The following is a 25,641-nucleotide window of genomic DNA, read 5'->3' on the forward strand; positions in this document are numbered from 1 at the left end:
TATTCTGCTAGAATTTTGAAGAGAGTTTTCCGGTCGATAGAGTCGTACGCCTTTTTGAAGTCAACAAAGGTAATGATCAGGTTCTGTTTGTGTTGTAAAATCATTTTCAGGTTCCAAATTTGTTCCGCACAAGACTGCCCTTTACGGAAGCCTGCTTGGTATTCCCCAATCAAGTGGTCGGTTTGGCATTCTAGTCTGTTCAGCAAAGCTTTAGAGAGGATCTTGTATGTGACCGGTAGTAGGGATATTCCTCTGTAGTTGTTCGGGTCAGTCTTGTCACCTTTTTTGTGTAGTGGGTGTATCAGGGCAGTTTTCCAGTCACCAGGAATTTTCATGGTCTTCCAGATGTCTTCCAAGATCCTGTGGATGTCTTTGGTGAGTTCTGGGTCTTGTAACTTCCAGATTTCCGCGATGATGCCATCTTCTCCTGGTGCTCTACGATTCTTGAGTGACTTTATTATTTCTTTAACTTCTTCTAGAGTTGGAGGTTCACTATCTGGATTGTATGTGCTCGTTTCTGTCATCATTTCTTCCATGGGGGGGTCCGTGTTGAGCAGTTTTTCAAAGTACTTTGCCAGAATGTCACAATTGTTTTTGGTATTGGTTTCTAGGGTTCCATCCGGTCTTCTGAAGGACAAGTTGGGTGGTTGATATCCAGTCATATTTTCTCTGAACGTTCTGTAGAAGTTTATTGTATTGTTCTTCATGAAGTCCGATTCGATCTCTGTCAGTCGCCGTTTGTCATACTGTCGTTTTTCACTGCGAATGATTTTGCTTGATTGCTTCTGTGTTTTCAAGAAATTCATCCAATTCTCTTGGGATTTATGGCTACTAAATTTTTTCCATGCACTGATTCGTTGGTAAATAGCTTGGTCGCATGTGTGGTTCCACCAACGGTGTTTCCGTGTTCGTGGTGCTTGTGCTAGTTTCGTGGCCTCTCGGATTCTTCATGAAAGTTGTGTCCAGTCTGTCGTTTTCTCCATTTTAATTTTGTGTAATATTTGTGTCTGGTCTAAAGTAACGTATTCTGGATCTGGTCTAACAATTTTGTTCTTCTGGAGCTTTTTCTTGGGCAAAAGGCGAATCCTGATCTGTAGTAGGTGGTGGTCTGAGTCGAAGTAGCCTTTACGGGTGTCTATGTTCAAAATTTCTTTTTGTGAGTCTTTCTGCACTATTACGTGGTCGATTTGTAGTTCTTGCTTTCCGCTGGGGAATTTCCATGTGGTAAGTTTTCGTGTTGGTTTCTTGAATTTTGTTGACATAATGGCGAGGTCGTGGCTTTTGCAAAAGTCTATCAGATGTTTTCCGTTTTTGTTGGTGTCCTTGTGTGGAGTATGTTTTCCTGTGATATGTCTGTATATCTTTTCTTTTCCGAGTTTGGCGTTGAAGTCTCCCAGTATTATTTTGACTCTATGTGCAGGAACTTTTCTGATAGTTTCTTCCATTGTCGTCCAGAAGTCATCAATTTCGTCCGGGATTTTCCTGTTGTAGTCATTAGTCGGTGCATGTGCGTTGATTATTGTGTAGTATTTATTGGCTGATTTCACTGTGATGGTGCTGATTCTTTCGTTTGGTGACGAAAAGTCGATTATGCTGTCCATGATGGACCTGTGTACTGCAAATCCTGTGCCAAAAAGCCTTAGGTTTTTCAGTTGTCTCGATGGTTTTCCTTTGTATATTCTGAAATTCTCCGCGTTGAAATGGTCTTCGTCTGAGAATCTTTTGCAGTGCACATATTTTGATTTGAAATTTTTCGAGAGTGTCTGTCAGTTGTTTCATCTTTCCTGTCTTCATCAGTGTGTTCACGTTGAGTGTGCCGATGTAGTGATTGCGTTTGGTCTTGAGGGAGTTTGAGAAGCTCCGATTCTTCTCATGATGTCCGTGAGCCCCCGGAATCCGATGCTCACGACAATCCCAGTCTATTGACTGGGGCCCGGGGTAATGAGATTTTTCTCGTTGTACCATCATGATGTTTAGAAGTTGGATGTATGGCATGCTGCCGAGTACAACCTGACTTTCCGGATCAGGAGGTTGGTTGAGGCCGCCACTGACATGTGGAGCAGACGCCTTTTGTAGCCGCCCACTGTGGGAACAGACGCTACTAGTAGTTTTGGTCCGCCCCGAGTATTTCATTTCCTCGGTACCACCTATATCTAGGAGGCATTCCCCTTTCCGCCACCTGGGGAGGCGCTCTGTTGCGGGTCTACTAACCGCCCCGAGATATATATAATATTAAATTAATATGTTTACTATACGTAATAATATTATCCCAGTTTAATGCTTCTTTATTTCGTCGTCCGAGCGCAGCACTATTCAGATACTGTCTTACTCGTAGCGCTATTTCATTGGAGTGCCACCAGGCGGAAGCACCTGTGCCTTTGTTTGCGCAACTCTCCAACAGATGACATGAGCGTTCACTTATTCAACTGCTGCACCTTGGCTATGCTTTGTTGTGGCATTACAGAAGGTGTGTCCAAGCGGTAGGGAGTACAGGCACTATGGCAAACATCCAATTTAGTACATCGAGTTATCGTTCACTGAAGGTGAGTCCCAGCAAACGAGTGCTCCTTGCAACAGCGATAATAAAGTTCCAAGACATCAGTGGCAAACGGCAGATTTGTCGCATTCTATTAGATTCTCACTGACAGTCATGCTTCTTGTCGGAAGCATGCACACAAATTTCAAAGGTGGCACATCAGAGTATCGATTCAAGGAATGGGTGCAACCTGCTCAGAAACAAAGCACTGTGTCTCTGTGCAAGAGGGCCCCCACATAAGCAACTTCATGTTGTCCGTCAAATGTTCAGTTTTGCTGAAGATGGCTGACACCTTGCCTGAGCAAATAATTGAGCCGAGTATGAGGAACTTGTTGAATTTACAACTTGTGTATCCAGAGTTGTGGTCAGCTGACTAGGTAGACATATTGTTAGGAGCAGAATTTTTTCCATACTTCAGAAATTAAGGGCTATCTGCATAGGAGCTGATCATCCAGTGATTCAAGAGAGACAACTAGGTTGAGCCATATCTGGACCGTATCAAACTATAGAGAATACCAGCTCATCACAAACATTTGAAGAAATTCTGGGGGAAGAGAATTACGTCAAGGTACAACGACGGAAGAAGAGGAACAGTACGAAGCACACTCTGTAGAATACACAACGAAATATTCCACATGTAGGTTCTTGCCTGCCTTCCATTTCGCGAAGAGCCGAGTCAGTTAGGCAATTCCCTCAAACAATGGAGCAAACGCTTCTCTCAGACTGAACAGAGATGAGTGCAACAACCATAGCTTAATGGAAGGTACGCTGAGTCAATGAGGCAATATGAAGACATTTGTGGGGAACTGTGTGTCAGAAGCACAAGAAAACACACCTGCCACGTATGGAACCATATATCTACAATGGAGAAACCAGATTATCTGTATTAGCGATAAGTGTCTCCTGCAGACCTGCAAGATAACAGCCTGTGGTGGGCAGGACCAGCGTGACTTAAAGAAGACGTTACTTCATGGCCTGTAACAGATACCTCTAACGATTCTGCATCTCAGGAATTGCCCGAATGAAGAGCTAGAACGGCTTTCCTAAGCTCGTGACGGCGTGCATGTACGCTAAATGAAAATTTGTATTTTTTGATTTGTAAATGTTAGCTTAATGTTAATAATATATGATTACCGATGTCGTCATTCATTACAATCTGAATGGATCCGAACCATTATACGAGGGGCGTTTGAAAAGTCCGTGCAAAGTCCAAGAGATGGCACCACCGGCGTGTATGGAGGTCATGTTTAGTTAGTAGCATCTTTGGAAAGAACGCACACCAAGTTTCAGCCTTATTGGTCTATTTCTTTGTGTTTTGCATTCGTGTGAATCAAGGAAGTCGAGTGATTGCCAAAAAACGGACGAGAAAGAATTTCGTGTGGTGATTAAACATTACTTCAGGAAAGGTAAAACGCCTCAGGAGACTAAAGAGAAGCTTGGTAAATATTACGGTGACTCTGCACCTTCGATTAGAACAGTTTATAAGTGGTTTCAAAATTTTCGGAGTGGCCATAGTGGCACAAGTGATGCAGAACCTTCTGGACGCCCTGTGGAGGTTACGATTCCAGAAATCATTGATAAAATCCATGATATGGCGATGGATGACAGAAGAGCTAAGGTGCGTGAAATTGCTAGTATCTCGAATGAACGGGTACATAATATTTTGCATAAACATTTGGACATGAGAAAGCTATCTGCAAGATGGATTCCGTGATTGCTCACGCTTGACCAAAAACGGAATCGTGTGAAGTGTTGCAAGATGGTTTACAGCTGTTCAGAAAGAATCCGCGTTGTTTCGTCACTGTGGATGAAACATGGATACATTACTATACTCCTGAGACCAAACAACAATCTAAACAATGGCTTACCAAGGAAGAATCTGCACCAAAAAGGGAGAAGACCATTCCTTCAGCCAGAATGGTTATGGCGAATGTCTTTTGGGATTCGCAAGGGATAATCCTCATCGGCTGTCTGGAAAAGGGTAAAACTATTTCAGGTGAGTTATTCTTCGTTATTGGACCGTTTGAAAACCGATATGCAAGAAAAACGCCGGCGATTGGACTGCAAAAAAGTCCTTTTCCATCACGACAATGCACCAGCACACACCTCAGCAGTTGTGGTCGCAAAATTAATGGAAATAGGATTCCAACTCATTTCATATCCCCCCCCCCCTTTTCTCCAGACTTGGCTCCCTCGGACTACTATTTGTTCCCTAATTTGAAGAAATGACCAATAGGACAAAGATTTTATTCAAACGAGGAGGTGATTGCAGCAACTAATAGCTATCAGCGTACACTCCACTCCAGAGTGAAAATCTCACTCTGGGAACTAACAGCTATTTTGCAGACTTGGAGAATTCCTATTATTCGGAAGGGATCAGCAAATTAGAACAGCGTTGGACGAAGTGTATAAGTGTAAAAGGAGACTATGTCGAAAAATAAAAAAGTTTACCTCAAACACGTAAGTAGTTCTTATTTTTGCATGGACTTTTCAAACGCCCCTCGTACAGTCCTGTAGTCATGGTCCTGGGAATTTTTACGGTTTACATTTCCGTCTGCGGACACTAACACTATTTGTTGTATAGAACTGAATATAGTGTGTTTTCTCAAGAGCCAACTTTCAGAGGATCATTTAATAATTCTTTGAAAAACATCATTAACAGTCTCTTCTGTAAATTTCTTTCTAACGGGATTCATTATAACACTAGTATCATCTGCAAAAAGTACCAATTCTAGTTGATGAATGTTATGTGGAAGGTCATTCACCTATATATGGAGCAGGAGTGGACACAAAACTGAATCCTGTAGACTCCCTTCGTGATTTCTCCCCAGTCACCAAAATTTTCTCTCTTTTCAACATTCTTTGAATTCGTCAGCATATCTTTACGCATCCTGTTTGCAAAGTGATTCAAAACAGTTGTGTGTAAAACTGCGAAGTCCATAAAACTTAAGCTTTTCTTAAGAGAGTAACAATATCATGTACCCAGTCAAACGCATTGGAAAGATCACAAAAAATACCAAATGGCGATATTTCATTATTTAACGCTTTTAATATTTGGTGAGTGAATGTGTAAATACGATAGGGTGCTGAAGAGTAATACCTCGAAAATTTTTATGCGAAACCTCTTAATGCTTTTCAAATAAAACAAACGTTATTAACTTTGTGCACCTTTATTATTCATATCTACATTTTTACAGCCCTCTGTCGCTACAGGGCTCCGAAGTGTAGTGTGTAACATGGCGACGTATAACGTGACTACGTCGGTTCGTGAGAAACAGCATGCTGTAATCGAGTTTCGAATTTAAATAGTTTATCCACACACGGAGTAACCTGACCTTCAGCGTGACAATGCCCGACCACGCACGAGCGCTGCGACATCTGCAACAGTGTGACACATTAGGTTTACTGTCATCGAACATCCTCTATGCAGTCCCGATTTGGCCATACCCGATTTTTATCTGTTCCCAAAACTTAAAGAACACCTTCGAACACTTCACTTTGATAGTGATGAAGAGATGCAGACAGAGGTGCTGATGTGGTTCCCTCAACAAAGTCAAACATTCTACAGTGGCGGTATAAACGAAGTCGTCTCTTGTTGAGAGAAGTATGTTCCTCGCCAAGTAATAACGTTGAGAAATAAATATGTAGACAGGATGTAGAATCTTAATAAAATTCGTTTTATTTAAGAAGCTTTGAGAGGTTTCACGTAAAAGTTTCGGAGGCATTACTTTTCAACACGCCCTCGGAGGTTTCTCTGTCGAGCATCCGTTCTGAAATCCAAACTTTGATATGCTAAATAAATTGTTTCTCAAGTTATATAAAGGTCAATACGGTCTTTCGCGGCTGTAATAAATGTCATATTAAGACCAAACGCCTTTCGTTTTATTTGAAAACTTTAGTGATTAAGGTTTTTTTGTCTCTCGTCGTTCTTACTGTTCTTTTACACATATGTGTTAGATTTTTTGTTTACAGCACTTTCACTGACAAGGCCGTAAAACAAAGAAGTTGTTTCTACTTAAATATGAGACTACTTTTGAGTACATTACGTCTTCGAAGATTTTGGTAAAAGACGTCAATAAGGCAACTGGGCGAGAATTATTTATTTGTCTTGTCACCTTTCATATAAAGAGGTTTAACAAAAGCACATTTTAATCTGGCTGGAGAAACTCCATGTGCCATTAATGCATTATGTATGTATTATGTCAGAACAACTCTTCAGTATTCTGTTTGAAATTCCATAAACATCATATGAGCTTACGTTTTTGGGCACTTTGAAATTTTATTAACTCCGGCGAAGGATGTTGTTGCCACTTTTAGTTTCTTAAAGTTTTGTAGAATGACATTTTTAATATATTTTATTGCTTCTGCAACTGAACCATATTTTTGCTGCTACTCTCAGAAAGTGAGGCAACCTGTGAATTATCAGTCACAAAATTGTCATCTAGTTTAATTGTTGTAGTATCTTGTACATTCCATGTAGTTTTACTCTTATTATATCCATTATTACTTGCCGTCAGGGGGTGCATATTTCTCGACATCTTAGCGACTTTCTTTACAATACTATAGTACCTGTTTGTACAGTTGCAATGGCGCAGTTATTTGTGATATGTCCTACAGAAAACATTGTCACTCACCTTGCGATAATTTCTTCTTCTGCAATTCGGTCCACACACCTTCCCAATTAAAGACTAATGATGTTCCTCTACTAGAAAACCTTTACTAGAACCAGAAGCATTTTAGGAATCCAGCAGGTGCAACAAATGTTTTTCAGTGCCAGGTTAACTGAGCGATTAATTGAAAGGTATTTCGTCAGTGAACACTAATCATAAGTTCCAGTTTCAGCACTCACACACAATCATAGTCACTCGTAATAGCCAGCGTATGGTATCAAACCAAACCCAACACCAGAAAGGATTACAAAACTGATTATCTGTGACAGAATCCTCGCACAGTTATTACAAAATCTGAGAGCAGTGTAATTGAGTAAGAGTCCTTCCGTATTTCACGATATGTATGGCACTTTGCGAGGTTTAGTTGTCGCTGCATTGTGGTGATCAGTGTAAAATAACAGCTGAAAGTCTCGTCTGCAGAAGGAAAAAACGGCGGACGGTGCTTCGATACCGGCGGCATCAGTAATTCGGCGGGTAAATTCGATAAGAGCCAATCATAATGCTCTATTCATTCACATCCTTTTTGCTGGGATATAGGAGTCTCTACATAGTGGTGAGAACAACAGCATATGTTGAGAGCAGGAAGGCTATCACGTTAGTAGCCCTGGGAAGAGTGCATTCAATGTTATTTTCGTAAACAGATTCTGTTAGGGCGAGAATTTCCGTGCATACAAGCTGAGACATCAAGAATGCGAGCATTACCTATTTCTGGAACACTATACAATTCCCAAGAGGTCGACTTGGCTGTAAATTTTTACAAAGACATTTGACATAAGAATAACATTGAGAACGTTTTAAATGTTCCAAAATAAATAGAGTGCACTGCTTCCTTAATCTCTGCAGCAGCCCAGCGCAGGCTAAGACATTTTCGCACCATTTTCCCCCTAGAGACCACCATCTCGAATTACGTCACAGGAGGTATGACAGCACCCTCTGGTGGCAGTATTGTGTACTAGGTCAGTTGGAGCCTAGACCTCATGGTGGAGACATTGCCTGCAAAATAAAAATTCATGTTCAGCACAGCAGCAGAGGCAGAGTCGTTTTCCCGCCGTTTACCCCCACCACATTGGATGACATCATGTGCTGTACAGAATAGTACACGTTAGTGCACATTAGTTTCACTTAGCCCGAAAATGTGGGTGGTAAGGGGACGTGGCGGTCGGGTGAGGATCGTGGTGAAGACTTTACCTATTTCCTTCCAAGTCCAGGTGAGCGTGGCACTCACGAAAATTCATTCCAAGTCCATGGTAGCATTTTCTGGTGGTGTCAATATGTACTAGACCTTGTGGTGAATTAAGGTACTTGCATCGTCAGCTGATGTCACGCTAGCGCACTGTGGCGGTGGCGCTGTGTACTAAGTCATTTGGAGTCCTGACCTCGTGGTGAACGTACTTTTTGCTGCCATCTTGGATTACGTCACAGACAAGAGCGCCTTCTGGTGGTGGCGATGTCAGTTGGAGTCTAGAACTCGTGGTGGAAACACTGGATGGCCCTACTCCATGAAAATTATTAAATAAAGACTTATGTCCAAGTCCTTTTCCCATGAATCCTTAGGAGGAGGTGATGGTCGGGTGACTGAGGTTAGTACAAGTGTCCTTTCTTTCACGCAATTTTCTTAGCTTTGTGGAGATATGCGAATTGACCTTTGTTTACCGCCAAAATTCAAACTTGGCGCGAGTTCATAGGAAGAAGCGGTCAGGTGACTTAGGATAGTGGAGGTAGCCCAAGTGAACTATCTTCCCATGATTTTCTTAGCTTAGTGGAGATAACCACGTTGTGATGCATTATCCTGTAGGAATTTTGAACTTCCCACCGTTTTTCTGGGGGAAGGGGCGTGGCACTTTCCTGCCAAAATTCAAACTTCCCACCGGGGGGGGGGGGGGGGGGGGGGGGTCATCAGCGATGTCACGGACGTCATCTGGGGTTACCTACTTTAGGGTGATGTCCTGGTCTGGGGCGACCTACTTTGGGGCGACGTCATCGCCACCGTATTGGGGGGGGTGTCTGTGACGTCATGGCCGCCATCTTGGATAAAGGTACTTTGGGGTGACGTCCTGATCTGGGGTCATCTATTTTGGGGTGACGCTCTCCTTGGGGTTGGGTGACGTCATCAACGCCATCTTGGATTTGGGGTGACGCCCCTGTTGTCGGCAATTCTCTTAGCTCACAAAACACTCGAATCAAAACAGCTCTCTCTCTCTCTCTCTCTCTCTCTTTAAATAGTAAAATTATGGTTAATTGTTCCTTTTTTATGACCCAAAAACTGGCTAGTTGCACTTTACAATTTCCCCTGAATATGATTCTCTCTCTCAGTACACAGTCCTCACGTCAACGAATACTCGGTTCATAGACACATAATAATAATCATTTATGTAATGATTCCCATTCACGCCATCAATCACACTAATAATTAAACAAATTAGAAAAATGTAATGGAAGTCAAATAATGGCAATAAATACAGTTTTTTTCCAAATTATACCGTTTTACCTACTTGATCATTTCATAGTCTGTAAGATGCTGACACCTTTCGGCCACAGCCAAAACTACTTGCAGCTAGCTACTGGATCCGAGCGCATCTGTCATGCGAGAAATGACATGTATGTAGTAGCTGTCTGCCTGCCATTGACTCTTCTATATGCGCGATGCAAGGAGCTACGCTTCAGAATGCAAGTAAAGTCAAATCTTGAGTTATTTTGGTTCCTATATCAATTTCCCTCTTCCTCTTACATGAAATTATCATTCCTTTAGTTATCCATTTGTTACTTGTTCCTTTAATGTACTGTACTTGCCAGGAAAGGTACTTTCAGATATTGACAGAATTTACTATGGAAAATACTGAATTTAACATTAGCATCTCTTGCTACACATACCTCATCCCACACCGCCTCATTTAACTTATTTTTAAAACAATGTACCCTGTTCTAATTAATAAACCTCACTGCTTTATGGGAACATGCCTCTAAGCTCTAATGTGCTACATTTTTTTTCATTGGCTGTGGACCACGACCAGATAGTCCATTAAAATTTGGGTTCACAATTTTATTTAGCCTGAGCACTGTCTATAAAAATATTGTCAATGAGGATACTGCAATCTTGCTGCACATATGTTGGAAAACTTACCACGGAAATCAGATTGAAATAACACAATATTGATTCCAGCTAATTTTTGCTGACAAAATCTTTTAAGAAGTCTGTTCAGAAATATCTGAAAACTACTAACAGTTTCTTTTTGTCAGACAGGTGGCTCAATAATCCGTTCCGATTGCTCTGTAAACAGGTGAAAGTTTCCTAGAGGGAATTTGTTGACAGTTACAACTTCAGGAGAAATATTCTGCAGCAACATATTACATGAGTCTGTGTTCTGATCTACGCAGAAACTATTTGTTTCAATGTTTTTGCCTTTGTGTTCAACCATTAGATATGCCGTAACTTCTTTTTCCATATCAACTCTATAAGAAAACGTGTACTATTTAATTCCTGATATTTAACTTCTCTGTCCTCCTAATGCTGAGATGAAGCAAATTAATTTCACTGTTTAGGAACCTGTTACACACTCTGCAGTCCTGTCGTGCTCAGATTTCTTTCAGAATTGATTGTCTGTAACATGACTCCAACCTAAGAAACATGTCCCTCTGCCGCAAGGTCTAAGGGCGCCTTGCCACGGTTCGTGCGGCTCTCTCTCTCTCTCTCTCTCTCTCTCTCTCTCTCCCCCCCCCCCCCCCCAATTCCGTGGGAGGTTCGAATCCTGGGTTGGTTGTGTTTTGTTGGGGGAAGAGACCAAACAGCGAGGTCATCGATCTCATTGGATTAGGGAAGGACGGGGAGGGAAATCGGCCGCGCCCTTTCAAATGAACCATCCCGGCATTTGCCTGGGGTGATTTAGGGAAATCACGGAAAACACGGAAAACTTAAATCAGGATGGCCCAACGCGGGATTGAACCGTCGTCCTCCCGAATGTGAGTCCAGTGGGTTCGAGTCCTCCCTCGGGCATAGGTGTGTGTGTTGTCCTTAGCGTAAGTTAGTTTAAGTTACATTAAGTATAGTGTAAGCCTAGGGACCGATGATCTCAGCAGTTGGGAACTTAGCGCCACGTGTCTCTCTAACTCCAGGAATCACAAGGATTTTGCCTCGTGTTCTTGTGCCCCTCCTCAACTAATCTTTCCTTCGTCCCACTTCTGAGGTGCAGGCTGTAATTTGTATATCACCATCTCCCAATTGTAGCAACAGGTACAGCGTAGACATGAGGCTTTGTTCCAGTCAAAAGCAATCCAATCAGCTGTCTGTTTACACGGGTGACACCTGTGTTAACCGAGGGCTGGTCATGGTGCTGCAGAAACCTCCACTAACCCCACATGAGTGTGTACTACTGCTACATCTGTTTCCTCACGATCATATTCAGCACTACATTCCAAATGCTAGCCAGGCTGTTTTCTGCTCTTCCTACTATGAGTACCTGATTTCATGAACATCTCTGCACAATGCCGCTGTGTTCTCTGCCACGTGGCTAAGCTTCGCGCTAGGTTTTACAATGCTTATGACCCTGTAGTCTACACCTAGCGTTCCCTGTAGCGTATACCCTACGCTCCTCCCATCACTGCTACAGGACTCTGTTCTTTCTACTTGATGTACCTACCGATTTGGCATTGAAATGCCTTCTTGTTTGCACTATGCAGAGATAATGCACAGGTCTCTTTTATTCCTTGTACGTTATTTCTCCTCTTATATACTCCTCTCAAGACACTGTCCATTCCATTCAACTGCTCTCCCAAGTCCTTTGCTGTCACTGACAGAATTACAATGTCATCGGCGAACCTCAAAGTTTTTATTTCTTCTCCATGGATTTTAATACCTACTGCAAATTTTTCTTTTGTTTCCTTTACTGCTTGCTCAATATGAGGACAATATTATGGAAATGGAAGAGGATGTAGATGTAGATGAAGATGAAATGGGAGATACGCTACTGCGTGAAGAGTTTCACAGAGCACTGAAAGACCTGAGTCGAAACAAGGCCCCCGGAGTAGACAACATTCCATTGGAACTACTGAGGGCCTTGGGAGAGCCAGTCCTGACAAAACTCTACCATCTGGTGAGCAAGATGTATGAAACAGGCGAAAAACCCTCAGACTTCAAGAAGAATATAATAATTCCAATCCCAAAGAAAGCAGGTGTTGACACACTGTGAAAATTACCGAACAATCAGTTTAATAAGCCACGGCTGCAAAATACTAACACGAATTCTTTACAGACGAATGGAAAAACTAGTAGAAGCCGACCTCGGGGAAGATCAGTTTGGATTCCGTAGAAATACTGGAACACGTGAGGCAATACTGACCTTACAACTTATCTTAGAAGAAAGATTAAGGAAAGGCAGACCCACGTTTCTAGCATTTGTAGACTTAGAGAAAGCTTTTGACAATGTTGACTGGAATACTCTCCTTCAAATTCTAAAGGTGTCAGGGGTAAAATACAGGGAGCGAAAGGCTATTTACAATTTGTACAGAAACCAGATGGCAGTTATAAGAGTCGAGGGACATGAAAGGGAAGCTGTGGTTGGGAAGGGAGTAAGACGGGGTTGTAGCCTCTCCCCGATGTTATTCAATCTGTATATTGAGCAAGCAGTAAAGGAAACAAAAGAAAAATTCGGAGTAGGTATTAAAATCCATGGAGAAGAAATAAAAACTTTAAGGTTCGCCGATGACATTGTAACTCTGTCAGACAGCAAAGGACTTGGAAGAGCAGTTGAATGGAATGGACAGCGTCTTGAGAGGAGTATATAAGATGAACATCAACAAAAGCAAAACGAGGATAATGGAATGTAGTCGAATTAAGTCGGGTGATGCTGAGGGAATTAGATTAGGAAATGAGACACTTAAAGTAGTAAAGGAATTTTGCTATTTGGGGAGCAAAATAACTGATGGTCGAAGTAGAGAGGATATAAAATGTAGACTGGCAATGGCAAGGAAAGCGTTTCTGAAGAAGAGAAATTTGTTAACATCGAGTATAGATTTAAGTGTCAGAAAGTCTTTTCTGAAAGTATTTGTATGGAGTGTAGCCATGTATGGAAGTGAAACGGACGATAAATAGTTTGGACAAGAAGAGAATAGAAGCTTTCGAAATGTGGTGCTACAGAAGAATGCTGAAGATTAGATGGGTAGATCACATAACTAATGAGGAAGTATTGAATAGGATTGGGGAGAAGAGAAGTTTGTGGCACAACTTGACCAGAAGAAGGGATCGGTTGGTAGGACATGTTCTGAGGCATCAAGGGATCACCAATTTAGTATTGGAGGGCAGCGTGGAGGGTAAAAATCGTAGAGGGAGAGGGAGACCAAGAGATGAATACACTAAGGAGATTCAGAAAGATGTAGGTTGCAGTAGGTACTGGGAGATGAAGAAGCTTGCACAGGATAGAGTAGCATGGAGAGCTGCATCAAACCAGTCTCAGGACTGAAGACCACAACAACAACAACAACAAACGTTATTTCTGCTTCTATTCGTTCCGATCGTGTTTGTTACTGTTTTAGAGCGTGGTAAAGGTCTCCTGATAAATGTTGAAATAGACAGATTACAGAATTACTATGGCTTGGTCATAAGAAGAAATGTTGTGAAGTTAGAAAACATGAAAAAATCTGTATGGGCTATCTTTTTCCATAAACTCTCCACAAATGAAAGTCCTCAGCACTGTCTTTGCCAAAATGATACTGACACTTGGTGTAAATACAGGAGAAGTGCAACATACAACTACAAACATTCTCTATCAGCAGTAGTAATGAATGAAATTAAACCTACATTTAGAGGTCTTTGTAAAGATGCTTTGTTGAAGAAGTGTCTTCACGGAAAAACGCAAAATTTAAATTAATGTGTTAATTCTGTCATTGGGACCCTGTTACCGAAAACTATATTTGTTCAGATTGCAATCTGGTGCAGTAAAATATTAGTGGTAAGTAAATCTCATCAATAACTACACTTAAATTGCAATACTAACCTTTAAATAGATTTTTCTCAAAGTTACATTTTTGATTTTCAGATACCATTATTTTCTAACCTAATTGCGTTAGAAATACGAAATTTGATCAATTTATACTCAGGAGAGTAGCAAGTTATCACAACTGAAGTGAGAAACACCAACCCAACAGAAACTGTTTCATAATAATTAATGTATTACAAAAGTGAAATTTTGTTAGTGAAAGAATAAAAAATTGTCTTCAAATCCATAAGAGGTATTTTGTTCATTTTACTTGTAAATTCAGGCGCATATGTTGTATACATTCAGTAAAAATTTCATCGTCTTAACACATATAGTTCTTTTTATAAGTGTACCTATTCAAAGGGTGAAATAGCATTGGCAGTATAGGGAAAGAAATTGCCTCCCATCTTCCCTTAAAGTATTAACAGCTATAGCAGTATAATGCATCAAATTAGATAATTATTGCTTTGATTACCTCTCGTGGCTGTAGTGATGATAGTGATGGTGGTAGTGGTGATGTCCTTACCCACTTGTTCACTGGTGGGGACTCTGTGGACCATCTTCTGGAATATGCATGGATGTGTCTCGAAAAGTTAAGTTTTGTCTTAACGATAACGTTGAAGGTAGCACAGTTACTATCAGCCTTACTTTTCTCATTCCCCGTAGTTGAGGGTTATCGAAATTCTCTTATACTGTAAGGGAATATAAAATCCCGCGTTTAATATTTTCCCCCTAATTTATCTTACTTACTGCTGATTAAGGGTTTGAACAGACAAAGTCTAAGGTAATCAAAGTAACAAATGGAAAGTACCAGTTTGCTTTTGTTCTACAATATTGTAGAACAAAAGCAAACTGGTGCTTTTCATTTATTATTATAATGTTGTTCTACCAAGAACCGACGGAAGATTCTGTTAATACGGTAATCAAAGTCTTATTCACCCCCCTCCCCCTCACAGACTCACTAATTTACCTTGTTCGTGTAACTCATTTGTTGAAATTACATCACTGTTAGGTCCGTATGTCGCTGATCAATGTAGTGAAGTATCAATATGTCTACTAACACTATTTTCAGAATCGCAGTACGGTACATTAGAATACTTATTCATTATTACACATGCATTTCAATTTTAATTAGTCTTATTTAAACTGTAGCCTAAGTCAGTTGTCAAAGTCACTTAAATAATACAGTCAATGTATAATTAGACAATGCTTTGAAGCTTGAAAAGTTATGACAACAATGAACCATGTCTTATTTTTAACGAGCCAGGACTAACTGAACCTCTGAACCAACGACAATTACGTGTAGTCACTAGGAAGTTAATTGTAAACCGTCGACAGTCGACATTAACTGCTTATTGTACGAAGAGGATTAACGTCAAAGCAACAATATCTGATTCACCCCCTAAGCGTGTTGCCTTAAAAGGATGGTAAAAGAAGTATCTACGGCTAGCAAGCGTCAGTAACACTTTATTAAAGAAGACATGCGTAAAAGATAAATTTCTAATGAACTCTGGGGAAAACGATCTGAAATAACTTTCATCCACATATCTGCCAAAAAACATATTGAGTAATATAGTGGAAGTGAGTAGAGTAAACTTCAGTTATTTTTTCATTTACACTAATTTATTAACGTAAGTTTTCCAGTTACTACGTTGTACCTGTCCTTCGGTAATAAAATAATAGACGATCGTGGTAAGAAGTTTTGAGTTACTACCTTTGTTCCCTGTTAAGGTGTTGTAGAAAATGGCAACCATATCTGTGGTCATCCATCCTCACTAGGCGTCCGCACCACTCTGTTGTTAGCCGAGGTTGACCTAAATTGCACTGCATATAACGCACGGAAAATTTAAATATAATCAAGTTTAATACTGCAGTGTTCTAATACATCAAGAACGACTGACTAATATGAGTACTGAGTATAGAGAGGGAACTCTGGGTCTAATAGTTTATCAGTCTTAAGCGAATGATGGAAAAAATTAGTTGCTGTGGCTATCAGATAGTGTTGTAAAAATTAAAACACGCCACAAATTTCAGTTTATATCTGATAAACATGTTTAATCTAACTTAATTAAAGTATCTGAATGTAATAACTAACTTCACTAACAGAAATTTTGTTCACTTGTGCACCAAGAAATTTTGGACATTGTCCCGTGTTTAGGCTTAAGGAATTCTTAGGTATACTAGTATTAGATCTGTGCTCCTTGTAATGTAACTCAGTATTTCCCACACGTGCAGATGGGGCCAAGGACACAATTCCAGTGTCGTAATGTAGGGGGGGGGGGGGGTAGGGAGGCAGAGGGGGCACAGATGTAGGGAGGGGGGGGGGGAAGCGGCGAGGAGCAGCCAAGTTGGATAACCCAGGCCATGGTCGTCTATTGTCATCGGGACTACATAAGTAGTTGTGCAGAACTGAATGGCTATTGGAAAGGTAGAAGTCACTCAGAACAGAGATAAGATTTGACTTAAGCAAATAAACCTCATACGAGGATAACTTAAGTCCTTAGAATGATCTTCAACCCAATAAGGACAAATGTTTCAGTCTGTTTGACAGAGGTAACAGTTACTGATGAGTTCGTACTATGCTTTTCTTTTCCGGTAAGTAGCAACAGTGTCCTTAGTACGGGTACCCGTAGTCTCTCTTCTGGCTCTTTCGTCACAGTTTAAAGTTATTGTTTCCTATCTTTTGTCTATGAACGTAACTTCAAAGGATACAGATTGTTGGTAATTGATTTATTTTTCAAGTTTGGCATCTTTTAAAACTTTATCACAGTCAGAATGTTTTTATTAACTAAACCATATACAAAGATTGGTTTAAAAATATGTCAACATAACATGCAAAAGTGGACTATTTGAACCCATCGCTTTTCTCGTGTGATTTGCGCTCAAGGAACCGAGAATCACAGTCTCAACTTTCCAATGCGATATTAATGTGGACTCAAGTAGCCCATAAAATACACTCATTTGCACAACTACATTGCTGTTTGCAAAATGTAGTTTATTAAAGAGTTTTTTTTAATAACTGCCAAATAGAAGACGAGGGTTTTCTTATCGAATGCACGGAGCCTACCAACAGAGCCGGGAAATGGCCAGAATCGAAAGAAATTTTGTTCTACAAAAGGGAAGACATTGTTGGAAAAATAAAATCTACAAAATTTGTGAAGAAAGGTGTCTCTGTGGTCACTTGAAGCGCAATATATACGAGGACATGCTGAAAAGTAATGCCTCCAAATTTTTTATGTGGAAACTCTTAAAGTTTTAAAATAAAACAAACTTTATTAACAGTCAACAAAACAAACTTTACTAGCATTCTATATCTTTATTCTTCATGTCTAGATACTTATTTCTCAACATAGTCACCCTGGTGACTAACATATTTCTTCCAAGCAAAGACCAGTTTTTTGATACCGTCACCGCAGAATGTTTGACTTTGTTGAGAGAGCCACAACCTCAATTCTGCTTTCACCGCTTCATCGCTATCAAAGTGAAGGTCTCGAAATTATGCTTTAAGTTTTGGAAACAGATGAACATTGGATGGGACCAAGTCGTGACTGTGTGAGGATGATTGATGCAGATGTGGCAGCGGTCGTGTGTCGTCATGCTGAAGAAGAGGGTGCTCCGAAGTTTTCTGTGGCTAGAAACTCGATTAAAGCACGCTCTTCCGCACACACCGACGTATTTACGTTACACATCGCTGTATTACACGCTACTATTCCGAGTCCTCCAAAGACAGAGGGGTAATTCTTCAACCGATATTGAGAGCACGATAAAAAATTCGGAGGCATTACCTTTCAGCAAACCGTCGTAGAAGCTTAAAATTATCCCCAGTTTGAAAACTTGTTCAATGTTTCTATAACGATATTTTATGGATGTGGTCCCCTAACGTTTCCAGATATAAACATGAGTTAACAACGCTTTGTAAAATAATTTCTCAGTCATATGCCACTAATATATGCTTCATTCATTTGTTGCTTCTTATGCTGCTTAATATTAAAGCATGCTCTATTTGCATATTTTTATTGTTCAACTTTAAGACATTCCTCTGATACTAAATTTCAGCTCTACGTGCTCAAAACAGCACAGATGATTACTGTATCACTGGGAAAAAGGAATGGGTTCAATTTAGCCAACTGTAAGTGTAACTTGGACCCAAAGTAAATTAACTTAACATTAAATTAATATGTGAAAAATTAATAAATAATAATAGATGTTTCCTGTAGTTTTGTAAAAACTTATATGATGTGAAAAACTTATATTTACTCCTAATATTTTAAAAGGAGTAGGAGAAAGTAAAATTTTGGGCTATGTACCTCCAATTTACGGTATTTATATTTTACCTGACGCAAAATAGTAATTATTCGTTTTTACGTACTAAACTACAAGTTATTTAATTTTACGTGTGTGCAACGCATTCGTGATTTTTTTTATTTCCATTTTGGTTTTGTGTTCTTATAGCCCACCTAACCATGAAAAGGGCAAGAGAAAATGGGAAAACATATGAAAATAAGAGGAAAGTAAGATGGAAAGGATAAAAAAATAAAGGGACTTTACTAAAGTTCACGAAAGCCTCTTCGAACAGGGCCATCAGGTATAAGTTCTTCAGAGGCTAGTTAGTGCTCCTCAAAACCAGGAAGAAACTGAAGTAGTGCAAGTACCCGACCTGGTGACTTGATAGGACGTGTAACTGATACTTCGAACTCGTCAGTTTCACGTGCTTGTGATGCAACCGCTGAAAATGCAACACCAGGACAAATTGTAACTGCATCAACTGGGTCACTTTGTCGGAAAAGATATTCGAAAATGGCCTGAAAATATAGATTCCAGCATGCGATTGCCATTAATAAGGCTAGGTTCCGATGCCTTTCAATGCATTAACACAAATTTCACTAAAGTGCCAACAGTAGCACTCGCAGTTCTGTCAGGCAGACACGGACTGTCACATGGAAAGTATTGTCAAGCAGGTGGCTAACCCGAGAATGGTTGTGGCACACATTGACAAATAGCGAGTAGTTTTTATGCACTAGTGTGGCTTATTGTCCTTCTAAAGCATGATTATTTTGCTTCTGTTGTCATTCGTTTGAGATCGCAAATTCGCCGAATGCGTCGAAGTTCTATTCGTCCGACGGGTTTACTACTTGGTGGAAACTGAACCTCAAAGTCGCCAAACATGAATTAAATGTTTCACACAACCAAAATTTTTGCAGGTGGGCGTTGAAAACAAGGCTTCAAAAAGGACATACTGTTGGTAAAAAAGGGCAAGAAGTCGTGACAAAAGAAATAAAAAATGGTACGAAATTCTAACGAGAATGTTTGATATCATAAGAGTCCTGGCAAAACACAAACTGGCCACTCGGTAAATGACACCAGTGCCAATAGAGGCATCATTTTAGAACTGGTACTGGCAAAGTGCGATCCTGTTCTCCGAGAACATTTAGTGCGAACAAAAATGTGACAAAATATTTCACTTACTTATATGCCACCAAAAATTCAAAATCAGTTTACTGAAATTTTACAGAATAATAATCGCTAAAAAATTATAAGTCGGAGTTAAAAGTTCAAACATTATTCCACGACATTCAACAATACCTCGGATATACCCCACAAAGATCAGATAAGCCAAGTACTGCGATATGTGATGACTGGGAATCGGTATGTATGAGTAATGGAATTTTTTCGTAGATTTCATTGAAACAAAAAGCAAAACAGCCGAACGTGCTGGTGAGATGATACTATGTAAGGTCGACGCTAATGGGCTCGACATTATGAACTGTAGAGGGCAAGTTTATGATAATGCTGTCACAATAGCCGGAAGACAGACGTGTGTGCTGTGACGAGTAAAATATCAGTCCTCATTCCGAATTTGTATCCTGTACAACCACTAATTGAACCTAATTTGCTTGCATGCAGAATCGGTGCAGGTGAATTCAGTGACTTTCTTTGGCACATTGCAAAGTTGCTGTGCTTTATTTTCTAAGTCCACACGCCGATGGAAGGTTCGATTGTGAGTTTGAAGAGGATTCAGGACACACGTAACAGCTCAAGAGCGATGCAGTTAACGTGGCACGAATTCTTCAAACAACTTTTGACAACGCTAGAGAAGCTAATCGAAGCTTGAACACATGGACGGACGCAAGAACTTTGTTAGCCGCGATGCAATCATTTTCATTTCTATGTTTCTCGGTTCTCTGGCAACCCGTGCTGCGTGGAGCGAATAACGCCTAAAATTATGTGCAAACGGAGGGACTTAACGTACATCAGTGCGCTCAGAAAATAATCGCCTTACAAACGGTACTGGAAGATGAAACAGAGGAATTCATAGTCAAGGAATTACGTTACGCTTAAAGCTTCAGCGAAGAACTTGACATTTTCATTGAACCTGCAACACAAACTGGGAAAAGGCAAATTTATGGCGACGGAAGTAGAGAAGCTTGACTATCGCACCAAGACAATTTAAAACGAAAAATGTTTTCTCCATTAGACAATGTCACTAATGAAATTCGAGAAAGGTTCCAGCAGCTCCAGAATTCGACCGGAAAATATGCCTTCCTATGGCCTGCAATAATATTGGGCGTCGATGATCAGCAATTCAACCTAGACCAAGCTCCTCAGGATATTGACAGAAGAGTTTAAGCTTGAGTGCGTGCGCCTTTGAGCTTTCGTAAATGCAACAGACTGTAAGAACTAAGTTATTGATTATGGTCCACTGGGTTTATTAAAGTTTATTTTTGAGCCCAAACTTGAAGGAGGCTTACCTAATATAATTATAATGTTGAGATTATTCCTCACAGCTACCTTAAGTATTGCCAGTAGTTGAAGAAACTTCTTTAAATTGAAACTGAGAAAAACTATTGATGATTTACAAAGTCCACGTTGTAATTAACAAATCTAACTATTTTGGCAATCGAACAAGAGGCACAAATCAACGTTGACAAATGTACTGAAAAGTTTGTGTTGCAAAAATTATGCAGGATAAAATCTTGATTTAAGAAAAACGTTTTATTTTGAATCATCTTGAAATAGTGGAAGAGCATGACATTTTTTTGCTTAATTGCGAAAATAGGGAGCGGCAGACTTAGGGTTCGCATCTGCTTGCAGAAATCCGCACTACGCCACTGCACAATGTAATAATTTTGAAAACTCGCAGTGTAGGTCTTAAATTTGCTTACATAAAGTGGCTTGTTTAGTGATAAAATGTCTTAGCATTACAGATGCGTGAAGAAAGACAGCTACTATTACAAAGCATCACGTTGAACTGTTACCAAACTGTAGGTTTACTACTGCTGAATATGTACCTCATTCACTGTACTACAGTAATTAGTTTCCTTTCTATTAAGCTCCTGAAAATATTTCTCTTTAAGACAAAATTACATTTAGTGCTTTGTTAATGCTTCAGATGAAGACGATACAGATTCAGTGGAACACATTAATTTACTGTTGCCAGTCCCTCGTATGTTACAAAAATGATTTTTGTTTTTACTGTATTACAAATGTAATGATCTTAGAGACATACATCTTTGTGGCCTTAAGATTTATTTTGCCTTATCCTAGTGCATGTATGAAATATCCTTCATTATTGCGGCAATAGAAGCTTACATGAAAAATCCATGGAGCAGCAATAAGTAAAGAAAGCACGTAGTCTGAATAGACAAACTGACTCGAATGTGCATAAAAAAAATGTTGTCTGTGAAAGTGCGTTATGTGTACTGCTGTTCTTATTGTAGTTATAGATGAATTACACATTCTCTCTAATATAACTAGCTTTTGGAGAAATTTCAGTTTATATTACAGACATTAACGCAGTAAAAATGTATAAGTGCTTTGGGTTATTGATATTTGTGAAAACGAAAATCTTTTTGCAAATTAGCAAGAGCATCTTATTAATTTTATCACTTGCCTGAATTTTATAATGGTAAACAAATTTCAGTTTTTGCAACTGATAAGAAACAAGTAAAACACGCTCTCTTAAATTTATCAGGTACGCCAACTGACACGATGGGGCCTCAGATCTGATCATCTCACATGCAGCGGTTTCTTTCCTTTAATCGTCCTTCATTTCAAATTTTACGCCGTAAACGTGTTAATAGGATGGGACAGGGGCCAAAGAAGTGGAAAAGCGCGGCAACATAAGGTCGACAACAAGGCAACGAGTTTAGTGCGTGGAACGTTGGCAGCCATAGGCGCGTTGGAGGGGTGCGACGGTAGCGCCTCTAGCGGGTGGGGGTTGTGGCAGGCAGCAGGCAGACGGGCCTGGCCGCTCGGCGTGGACGGAGCGGTAGTGTGTCGCGTTGTGGCCGCCGCCCAGCCAGCCAACCAGCGGACTCGGACTCTGTGCGCCTGCGTAAGTACCGCAGCTGTTGCCAGCCGCTCAGCTGAGCGACGCGCAGCACCAGCTGCTCACGCGCGCGCCAAGCAAATTCTTTCGCGAGTGCCATCGCTTCGTAGAACACGCAAAACAGTCACCAATGACTCATTTCTTTTTTCGCGGACTTCCCTCTGCTAACGAAATAGCCGCGGTTACTTGCTCGAAATTTGCAACCACATATACATAAACTTCTGCGGCAGTAAGTAGATTTACTTACACGCTGCATACACCCAATGTATCACCTGACAGGGTCATCAGGTTATACTTCTGCCACAATTATTAAATTGTGGAAATAATGTAATTCGTTTTTTGTCTGCAGTACCTGGGTTTTTCCCGCACTCATCTGTGTAACACTAACGTAAGCCAGTTTTATCCTGCACTTTCCTTCAACTGAATGGTCGCAGTTGCTCTGAAATTTTACGCGACAGAAACTTTCAGTTGTCGCTCTACTTTCGGTATGTCCGACAGAGTAAAATGACATTATCTGATGCTGATGTGCGATCTCTTGGTTTCAGTGTGTGATTTACGTTTGTGTTTGGTTTTGAACAATTTTTCCTCTTCCCGTTACCAATTATAATAACGGGATCGGTGAGGACGTCGTCGCGCATTGTGCATATCTTCCTGTGACAGTTATTTCGAAGTTTCATATTTTTTTCGGTAACGCTTCCAATGCATCGTCCAGTACTTATAGGAGAGTGATATTGTGCCTTCTCGAAATTGAGGTTGCGATAACAGTGAACTGTAACGTAGCCCAAGGTCTAGGTTTGATCGGAAGATGACAGTTCGATTGTGAATGGGCGAAACCAACGAATGAGAGTGCGAAATAAAAGTTGTGGTACGAGACTGATCTGTAGCGTAGCCCGCGGTCCATATTTTAAGGCACTTTTTTTTTTTTACAGGTAATTAAACCTACGGGATAAATTCATAAAAGCTGAATTATATATTAGATAAATTTCCGACAAATAAATTTCCGACCAGTATTTTGGTGCATACTACGTTCATTAAACATACATTAACTGTGGAAAATGAGAGGATAGGAGACGCTACATAACTCCTATCGTGCACATGAATTAACAGATTTCGCCAAATGTATGGGTTGCTAAGTTAACGTCACACGAACAGTAGCGCCCACTGTGCACAGTTTAGACGGTTTCACGTCTGTGGTCCTGAATTTCGAATAACTCCGGCTGTGTTTCATAGAGCAACAGAGTGGATATCGTGTTGCGGCTATAATTACTCTGCTCCTTAGAAACTCAACTGACGGAATTAAAGTATGGTGTAAACAACATTGCAACAGCTCGTGACCGTTGACTGAAGGGGAGCACGCGTTCATCCCACGTCCTTGTTCCTGCAGATGTGGGCCTTGTCTTCCATCTCGTTGTTACTGTTTCGTAGTAATACGAGAAAAGAAATTTTGCAAATGTAAAGTGATTATTGGCTAGATTAAAATGTTCTAGTTTGGCATACATGTCACTGTAGACAGGATAACTACATTTTAAGAACTGACGCACATTTACATCCTTTTATAGTTTTGTTAACGAGAGAGGGAGAAAAGAATAACAGCCGCATCCAAACTTCCCCGCAGTAATTCGAAGAAAACCGTTGTTCGCACAATCCACAACACGTTGTGTTCCGGTACAGACAAAACGTGGCCAAAAACTCCTTGGACTTTTTTGGCATGTATGTAGTTCGGGAAGTAGGCAGAATACGATCTGAATTTTAACTAAGGCATCATCAGGCAACTGTGTTTACAGGGACTGCAAAAGCTCTACCGTCATACTGATTCGGTTTTAATCCTCTTTCGGTTTTCCCTGATGCGTTCCATAGATACCGATGTAGCTCCCAAAAGTCAGCGCGTGGTTTGAATGTAAAGGTAATGATTTTATAGTCCACTGATTTCTTAATAAAGTGTTCTCTCAGGGGAGACCATGTGATATCTATGTGTATAGCGTTTCGACACTGTTTTTGGTTTTATAAAATACAATACGTTGGAGAAAAATTTGAAGTGTCGCTTATAGAAATGTTAAGGTGCAATTTTGCTAGAATTAAGCCACCGCGCTTTCATTAGTTTGTGACATAACAACCAGATACAAGCGAAATTGTACCAATTTTCAGCGCTCCGCATCTAGCGACGATTTGTGGAAATATCAATAAATCAATCTAGTAGTGTCTGTTAACCTGGCTTCTTTGTCATCCGTTCGCTATATACACTAATTGTGAATTTCACATTTTAAATAAATTAAAATATGTGCTTGTACTGAGTAAATCTCTGACCATTATCAACTGGTAATATACCACCAGATAATTACGGACCAAATGATTGGTTTTTCAGATATATGAGGTACATGAAGTTAGTACTCCATTTTTATCGCAGTTAAATTTCATCATTCTATCAGCTAGTACCTGACGTTACTGTTGTATCTGACGAGCCTGAATAATGACAAGGAAATTAGTTTTTTCACATTTTATAGGTTATTTGGACATCCAGTAATCCTTGGTACCCTGTACAACTTTACTCTTTCATTCGTCGTTTTACGTAATTTTAAAAGTAACTAATACCAGTACCTTGTTTATAATATCAACACGTTTTCCGTATCAAACAATTGCGTTATCGCATAGTTGCCGTTGCGAATGCAGGACTTGGCCCGCAACACTTATTCCGAAACAGCATTAAGAGTTTTTAGGTACTGATGCAACCGTAATAGAAGCAGCCGAGAGCTGCATAGTGTGGACTGGGTGATGTCCTCGCAACTGAAGTATGTTTTGTACCAATCTCTTAAGACAGTCAGGTCTGAAATGCTGATATTCCTGTGAATTTAAGTTCACGGTAACTGTGCTTATATTCGATCATTAACAATTATTGGGTTCTATGACTGAAGCAAATAACTGTTTGTCTCGGACAAAACGCACCAAAGACAGAAAAGTGCTGAAGTGAAAATCTGCATTTGAGTTAATAACTTCCCCTCCCTCCCCCCCCCCCCCCCCCCTCACACCGAGCGAGATGGCGCAGTGGTAGCACACTGGACTCGCATTCGGGAGGACGACGGTTCAATCCCGCGTCCGGCCATCCTGATTTAGGTTTTCCGTGATTTCCCTAAATCGCTCCAG

The 25,641-nt window shown here is 40.4% G+C and overlaps 1 protein-coding gene across 1 annotated transcript in view; it reads left to right on the forward strand.

The window, feature by feature from the left end:
• The first annotated feature begins 22,406 nt into the window (after positions 1 to 22,406).
• The window catches only part of LOC124555205 (organic cation transporter protein-like), a 543,400-nt gene continuing 540,165 nt past the window's right edge, over positions 22,407 to 25,641 (forward strand). The window contains exon 1 of the mRNA XM_047129052.1: positions 22,407 to 22,509. The gene's annotated coding sequence lies outside the window, so the exon portion shown is untranslated. The remainder of the gene's footprint in view (positions 22,510 to 25,641) is intronic.

Source organism: Schistocerca americana, chromosome X (genome assembly GCF_021461395.2).
Source record: "Schistocerca americana isolate TAMUIC-IGC-003095 chromosome X, iqSchAmer2.1, whole genome shotgun sequence".
NCBI lineage: Eukaryota > Metazoa > Arthropoda > Insecta > Orthoptera > Acrididae > Schistocerca > Schistocerca americana.